Genomic DNA, 7,120 nt, shown 5'->3' on the forward strand with positions numbered 1-7,120 from the left:
CCCGGTACAGACGCAATTTCCTGCCCTCCCGTTCTGTGTCACCGATTGGTAAACAAAGAGCCCCCTCGGCGGCCCAAAGCGCCGCCGGTTCCCGGTTCCTTCTCGAAGCGGGGGGTTCACCATTGGGGACCCCCCGTCCAACCGGGGCAGGGCCTCCAGAGGTGGTAACGAATAAAAGAAATACACCGGTCCCGGCGGTCTTCCCCGCAGTTACCGGGGGAGTCCCCGCTGCTCCCGGGATCACCCCGCTGCCACCCCCGGAATTCCCTGGCACGGTACAGCCGCTCCAGGGGCATCGGCAGCGGACCGAGCCGGGCGGCTCCCGGTTTCCAGTTGGGAATGCCGGTCCCGGGGTGTGCGGGGGAGTCCCGGGAATCTCCCTCACCTCTGGGGGTTTCCCCGCAATGGGACAGAACCGAGCGGAAAAAGCGGCGGCGGCCGTCCCAGTCCCCGGTGCTGCCTCAAATCGGGACGGCGATGGGTGAAAAAATAAATTAAAAAATAAAAATAAAAATAAAGAAATTAACTATCAACAGAAGCAGCCCAGAGATTTCACAGCCCCTGAGCTCCGCTGCACCCACGGCCAGGTACCGGCACGGCCGAGGGCTGGGAGGGTTAGGGTATGACCCGGGAACCGGGGAGAGCCCGGTAGAGGCGGGAGGTGCTCGGTTCCTGCTCTACCGGGCACCGGGAGTTCAAGGCCTTGGGCTGAATGTCCGAGCCTGCCGCGGCCTGGGCCCGACCCTGAAATAACCGGAACAGAGCGGAGAAAACAGAAGGGAGAAAAAAATAAAATAAAATAAAATTTCAAAAAGAAGAAAAAAAAATTAAAAGGCGAAATAAAACCTGTAGGAATGAAGAAAGTAAAAGGAAATAAATAAATTAAAAAAATAAAAGGGAGGGAAAGGGGAAGGAAATAAAGCGAACGAAAAAAGGCCGAGCAGGGAGAGGGAAGAGAACGGGCCCTGCTCCAGGCCGGCGGTCCCGGGCCGCAGCCCCGGTTCTGCGGGGCCCGGAGGGGCGAGCGGGGCCCGAGCCCCCGGTCCCGGGAAGGCGCTGGAGGCCGAAATCGGTTCTCCGCTCCCTGTTCCCCGTTCCCTGTTCCTCGCTCCCGGTTATCTGCGCCGGGGCTGCGGCTCGGCCGGACAGCCGGACAACCGGACAACCGGACAACCGGACAGCCAGACAGCCGGGCCCTGCCACGCCCCGCCACCGGGCCCGCTGGTGGATGTGACCACCGAGCAACGATTTTTATACAAAAACGAAGGAAAATTACCCCAAACCCGCCCCGCCCTGCGGCCTCGGGCCCACGGGGAAAAGCTGCGGGCCGGTCCCACCGGGAAGGCGGAGGGCAGCGATTACCCGGGAACGAAAATTCTTCTTTTGGCCGAGCGCCGGCCCCGAGCGGCGGCTGAGGCCCTGGAAGGAGCGGCGGAGGAGCGGCCCCGGTGCCCGCTAAGCCGCCGGTGCCCGCTCAGCCCCCGCCGCCTCCTCATGGCTCCCGCTCCTTTCCTGCTCTTTGTTGTTCTTTTTAAATTTTATTGCTATTTAATTCCCCCCCCACTCCTCGTTCTCCCCGCGATTAACGTGAATAAAAACGGGAAGGGACTTGCTCCGCGGGAGAAGGGGGAAAAGGGGAAATGCCGGGTGGGTGCGAGCCGGAAAGGAAGGCGAGGCGATCCGCGTTCCTCCGCGGGCTCCCAGGTCCTCAAAACCAACAATATTATGAAAGTAACACCAAAAAAATTTTCCCAATTTTTATGGCATCGTCGTTGTCTTTTTTTTTTTTTTTTTTTTTTTTTTTTTTTTTTGCGCTGGGTTTAGCTCTGTTGTTGTTGTTTTAATTAGCGTTAATGTTAGCGGTATTAGTGTCACCACCGGCGCTGCTATTATTAGTGGTGTTGCCATTCCTATTATTAGGTCTATTAGCGCTATCAGCAAGATTTATCGGGGGGTTTAAATTATCGATATCGCCGCTTTTCCTCGCTCCGAGCACACTCAAACCAGGAGAAACCCGGCTCGGGGTGGGAGCGGCCGCGTTCTCCCGGAGCATCATCCTCCCCCGTTCCCGGCGCTCCCACCCCGCCGAGCCCCCGGGGCCCTCCCAAAGCCGCCGCCCCGCTCCATCCGCTCCGGGGAGCGGAAAAGAATCCCCAAACCCCTCGGTTTGCCCGGTTTAGAGCCCGGATCCGCCGCCTGGAAACCCCCCGGTGTCCCGGAGATGGAGGTAAGGCCAGGCTCGGTGAGCTCGGCCCGGGGCCTGGATGCGGGGAGGGTGCGGGGTTTCCCCCGGTACCGAACCGGTGAGTCCCGGGGCTCGGAGGGCACCGGGAGAGCGCGGGGAGCCTTGTCATTGTCCCCGCCAAGGAACGGGGACAGCCACGGGTGGGGACACCCCGAGCGAGCCCCGGGAGAGCGGGGCCGAGGCCGGGCCGGGAGAGAGCGGCGGAGCCCCGGGAACCGTGCGGGGCCTCGGCGGGAGCGGGGACAGCGGAGGGGACACCGGGGACAGCCTGGGGACACCGGGAGGAGTGTGAAAATATGGGGGGACACCGGCGGGGACACTGGGGACTGCCTGGGGACACCAGGGACAACCTGGGGACACGGGGCGAGTGTGAAAATACGAGGGGACACCGGCGGGGACACCGGCGGAGAGTGTGGGGACAAGGGGGAGTGTGAAAATACGAGGGGACGCTGGGGGGACATCAGGGACTGTGTGGGGACACCGAGGAGAGTGTGCGGAGACACGGAGGGAGTGTGAAAATACGGGGGGACACTGAGGGGACACAGGATTCTAGGGACACGGGAAGAGTGTGAGGGGACACCGGAGGACTGCGTGGGGACACGGAGGGAGTGTGAAAACACGGGGAGACACTGAGGCGACACGAGGGGGCTATCATGGGACACCTGGGACTGTGAGGGGACACGGGACTGTGGGGACACACCTGGGACCTTGAGGGGACACGGGGGAGCCGTGAAGGGACAGGAGGGGACTGTGAAAACACAGAAGACGCTGAGGGGACACGGGGGACTGTGAGGGGACACCGAGGACCGCGAGGGGACACCGAGGGGACCATGAGGGGACACGGGACTGCGAAAACACGGGGAACCGTGTGGGGGACACTGGGGGCTGTGAGGGGACACCGGCGGAACTGTGAAAACACGGGGGGGACACTGAGGAGACACCTGGGATTGTGAGGGGACCACGAGGGGATCCGTCCACGGGTACGGAGGGACTGGGACGACACAGGGTAACCGTGAGAAAACACGAGGGGACACTGGGGGACACGGGGGGACAGCGCGGGGACACGGGAGGCTGAGGCAGAGTACGAGGGGACTGTGAGGGGACACCGAGGACTGTGAGAGGACACCGGGGACAGTGTGGGGACACGAGGTAATTTTGTGAAGACACGGGGGGACCGTGAAAGGACATGGGGGGACCGCGCGGGGACAGAGAGGGACAATGTAGGAACAGGAGGGAATTTTGTGGGGACACGGGGAGACCGTGAAGGGACATGAGGGGACCGTGAAGGGACACGGGAGGAAGTTCAGGGATATGGGAGGGAGGTGAAAAACACGGGGGGACGGTGCGGGGACACCGGGAGCTGTGTGGGGACACAGGGGGACACTGCGTGGGGACACCGTGAGCCGGGAAGAACCCCAGGGACTGTGAGGGGACACGAGGGGACGGGGGGACCCCGCGACAAACACGGGGACTGTGAAGGGACACGGGTAAAGGTGAGGGGACAATGTGCGGGTGCACGAGGGGACAGTGAAGGGACACGAGGGCGGTGACACGGCCACACGACTACGCGGCCACGCGGGCAGGTTTGTGACCGGCCATCCCGTCCAGGTGCCGTGAGTGGCGGGCTTGGGGTGGCTTTTAGGGACATCAGGGTGCCTTTTGTCACCCGGGGCCACCCTCGAGGACACGCCCGTGTGTGTCCAGCCCCGTCGGGCCCTCACGGAGCCCGGGCAGTGCCGGTTTCGTTACCGCAGCGGCCGCTCCGGGGGAGCCCGGGGTGCCCCGGGTGCGGGCGGGTTGGGGACACCCCCGCCACACCCTGGGGACACCCCAGCCCCGGGCCTGGCTGTTCCCAACCCCGACAGGGTCTCCGCGTTCCTCTGGCAGCGCCCGCTGTGATGAAAACATAAGGAATGAAACGAAATTAAAGAGAATTAAACGAAATCAAGGGGGGCCGGTGCCGCAGCCCCCCTGGGCAGCCCTGCCCCGACACCGAGCCCGGGACCGAGCCCGCTGGCACCGCGGGGACACGGCCAGCGCTGTCACCAGCCGTGTCCCCAGCCCTGAACGGGCGCGGGGCCGCCGGGCCGGGCAGCCCCGATCCCGCCACATTCCCGGGATCATAAACCTGGATCGTGTCCTCTGGTGTCACCGCTCGTGGGGTTCCGGTGCTGGGATCCGGATCCTGGGATCTCCTCCTGTGTCACGACTGTTCCTGGGATCCCGATCCTGGGATCCTAAACCCGGGATCCCCTGCTCTGCCATCCCTGTTCCTGGAATCCCGATCCTGGGATCCTAAACCTGGGATCCTAAGCCTGGGATCCTAAACCTGGGACCTCCTGCTCTGCTATCCCTTCCTGCTCCTGGAATCCCGATCCTGGAATCTTCTCTTCATCCTTGTTGCTGGAATCCTAAACTTGGGATCTCCTCTGCTGGCATCCCTGCTCCTGGGATCCCGATCCTGGGATCCCTCTCCTGGGATTTTTTCCTCTGCCATCCCCGTTCCTGGAATCCCTCTCCTGGGATCCTAAACCTGGGATTTTCTCCTCTGCCATCGCCGCTCCCGGGATCACTCTCCTGGAACTTTCTCCTTTGGCATCCCCACTCTCGATCCCGATCCCGACTCCCGGGATCTCCTCTCCGTCCTCATCTCCATGATCCCCTCAGGGACCCCAGCTCCAGGAATTCCTCTCCGGATCCCAGTTTGGGGAGTGGGGGAGGGAGGAGGGGGAGTGCCTCGGTTGTGTCCCCCCAAAACCCCAAACACCCCCCAAATCTTATCGGTGCCTCAGTTTCCCCCTTCTGCAGGACCCACGGGGGAATGAGGAGGTCCGTCCCACCCTGCTCCCCCCTCTTGGGGACCCTGGTCTCACCCCAACAGTGCAAGGGGGCACCAGGAGGACGAGGAGGGACCCCCACGGGGCTCTGTCACCCCCATGGGATGCACCTCCCCTCGGTGGGGTGACCCCGAGCAGAGAAGAGATGGGAGGGTCTGGAGCGGTGACAGGGACACCCCGACCCCGCTGGGGACACCCCCCCGGGCAAGAGGCGACCACGAGGGGCAGCCAAGTGTGACACGGGGGACTGGGAGGTGGTCGCCGTGCCCGGGCCTGTGCCTGTCACCGCTGTCACCGCCACCAGAAGAGGGGTGGCGCAGGACGGGGGGTGTCCCCTGGCGGTGTCCCCAGAGGTGGCACAGAGACGTGCTGTCCCTAGCCCGCGGCAGGTCAGGGATGACGAGGGAAAAGCGGGATGGATTTAGCGGGGAAGATAAACCCCGCAGGAGACAGGAGACACAGAGGGGACACTGCTGGGGACACCGCTGGGGACATCCTGGGAGGGTTGCGGTGGCGGGGGGAGTCCTGGGACCTGTATGGGGACACTTTGACACTGCTCACAGCGGTCACACCTTATGGGGACACCGTGACACCGCTCACAGGGGTGTCACACCTGCATGGGAACGCCAAAACAAAGCTCATGGACACTGTGACACCGCTCACAGGGGTGTCAATGCATGGGAACATGGTGACACCACTGCGATGACAGAGCCACACCAGGAGCCACCAGCAAGGTGACATCCACACCAGGAGCCACCAGCATGGTGACAGAGCCACCAGCATGGTGACAGCCATACCAGGAGCCACCAGAGCGGTGACAGAGGAGCCACCACCACGGTGGCAGCCACACTAGAAGCCACAAGTGCGGTGACAGAGCCACACCAGGAGCTACCAGCACGGTGACATCCACACCAGGAGCCACCAGAGTGGTGACAGAGGAGGCACCAGAGTGGGGACACCCACATCGGCTGCCACCAGCGCGGTGACAGCCTCGCGGCCAGCTCCCGGCGCTCCCGGCCGGGATTACGGGCGGGCAGCAAATCCCTCCTGGCCCGCTCGCCGCGCGGGGAAAAACGCCGAGCACGTTCCCGGCCGGTGACAAATCCGCGGCCTCCCGTTCACCTCCTGACCTGCCCTTATTCCCCGGGCCTGCCTCGGGCACCATGTGACGGCAGGATTTGGCTTAACGTGCGCAGGGAGAGGGAGGGCAGAGAGGAGAAGGAGCTCAGAGAGAGGGCCCGGAGGTAATCGCTGGCTCCGTGCCCGCGGCTGGGGCGTTCCTGCAGCGCTGGCACGGGTTAAAGCATTCAGGCACCCCAATTCCCAATCTTCCCGGGATTTCCTGCGGCCCTGGCACGGGTTAAGGGAGACGGGCACCCCGGCTCCTGCAAGCCTGGCACGGTTTACCCATCTAGGCACCCCAATTTCTGATCCCCCTCTGTCCTGGAATTTCCTGCAGCCCTGGCACGGGTTAAAGCAGCCGGACCACCCAGTTCTTGGAGCCCTGGCAGGGGTTAAGAGAACCCTGGCACGGGTTAACCCATCCAGGCACCCCAATCCCGCTCCTGGCTGCTCCCCCCCTTTCCAATCTCCTCGGCAGAGCTTTAGGATCGCCGGAGCTCTGCTCCATCCCAGCCTGTCCTCATCGCTCCAGGCTCAATGGAGATCCCAAAACCTCCGGGATCACCCTCAAACCCCGCGATCCCAATCCCGCCGCGCTGCTGGGACCTGCCGGAATCCCCATCCTGCTCCGAGGGGGATCCAGGCTGGAATTCCGGGGATCTAGGCTGGAATTCCCGAGTTACAGGCTGGAATTCCGGGGATCCAGGCCGGAATTCCCGAGCTCCAGGCCGGGAAGGCGACAGGAGGAGGGGAAGGACCCACGCCCGGGGCTCGGCGGGCGCAGGTGGCCGAGCAGGAAGCGGGGTGGTGGCGCTGGTGGCGCTGGTGGCGGCAGTGGCTCCGGAGCGGAGGGTCCTTGGAAAGGTGACCGCCAGCCCCAGGGAGAGAGCGGCCGGGTCACCTTTGTCACCAGCTG

Source organism: Sylvia atricapilla, chromosome 4 (assembly GCF_009819655.1).
Source record: "Sylvia atricapilla isolate bSylAtr1 chromosome 4, bSylAtr1.pri, whole genome shotgun sequence".
Taxonomy (NCBI): Eukaryota; Metazoa; Chordata; class Aves; order Passeriformes; family Sylviidae; genus Sylvia; species Sylvia atricapilla.